The 1281-nt window shown below is 55.8% G+C and overlaps 1 pseudogene; it reads left to right on the top strand.

Annotated features, from left to right (window-relative positions):
• The first annotated feature begins 979 nt into the window (after positions 1-979).
• Positions 980-1281, top strand: part of LOC119288069 — a 2868-nt pseudogene continuing 2566 nt past the window's right edge.

Raw genomic sequence — 1281 nt, 5'->3', positions numbered from 1 at the left:
CTGCTCTCCTGTGCTTGGCGCTGCGTTTCGGTTGTAAAAGGTACTCCCTTCGTTCCAAAATAAATGTCTTGAGCTTAGTATAAATTTATATTAGAGCTAGTACAAAATTGAGATACTTATTTTGAGACGGAGGGAGTAGTTGGTTTCATTAATGAAATTCGGGAGTGATCCCTTTTGATAGAAAAAAAGAACTGGCTATAGGTTAGGTGACTGAATTGTAATTTAGCATCGGTCACTTTTTCCTAGCAAGCCTGAATTTAAATTAGGAGATGCATTGCCTATAGGATCAGAGACCTTCCAGTGCCACCGCACAGAGAGAGAGAGACCAAGCACACACTATCAGGAACAGACTAGTCGTCGTTGCACTCAGGAACTCGGCGAACACACGCCAACTCGGTTGGGATCGCCCTGCCGCACGTAGGTCCTGCCCGAGCCACGCCAGATCCGTCCATCCCCTACCCCTGTGCGCAGAACTGGACGAGGATCCGCACCACGGTGCACAAAAAAGAGCCGAGTTAGAACTGGAATTGGGCGGCCTGCACTGCCCTACACCGAACTGGCGAACACCAAGCCAAGACTGACCGCCTCGCCCTGCTTGGCGCAAGGACAGGACCATCCGAGCTGGATTTGGTCTGCCTGAAACCTCCTCTACACTACTGATGTTGTGCGGCAAAGCTGCTCCACAGAGCTAGACGAGAACACGCTTGGAGGAGGGCCCACCAGCATCCGCCCCGCCACCGGTGTGCCCCCGGGCTGCTAGATCAGGCCATTGGCATTCATGGAGCTCGACGAGAACACACTTCGGTTCTTATCGTCGTCGAGTCTATGAATCTAGATTTAATTCTTATTATTTCTGGTGTTCGTTGTACTGTCATGATTGTAGATGTATATATTTGAAGGTTTAAAAAAAAAGGAGATGGGTTTGTAGATGTCAGTTCTTATGATTTTCCGTTTGTAATTTCTCCATCCCCCAAATACCATGCCGATGCGGCGCGCTCTCGACCTCACCCGCGCCGCCATGCCGCCGCGGCGCTGCCCGGCGGCGCCGCCTCCCGCCCGCGCCTTCTCCGCGGCTGCGCCGTCCGCCAAAACCACCGTGCAGCTCGCCCACCTCGCGCACCTCCCGTCCTCCCTCCCGCCGCCGTCCCACTGCACCGTCACCCCGCCCGTCCAGCCCTGGCCGCGCCGCCTCACCCCCCGGAGCTTCACCCGCCTCCTCCTCCGCCTCCCGACCCCGCAGCTCGCCGTGCTCGCCTTCCGCCACGCGCTCTTCCGAGCCAC

The sequence above is a fragment of the Triticum dicoccoides genome, chromosome 4A, assembly GCF_002162155.2.
Source record: "Triticum dicoccoides isolate Atlit2015 ecotype Zavitan chromosome 4A, WEW_v2.0, whole genome shotgun sequence".
Taxonomy (NCBI): domain Eukaryota; kingdom Viridiplantae; phylum Streptophyta; class Magnoliopsida; order Poales; family Poaceae; genus Triticum; species Triticum dicoccoides.
Note: the sequence above shows the minus strand (reverse complement) of the source record. Positions and strands in the feature narration are given on the sequence as shown.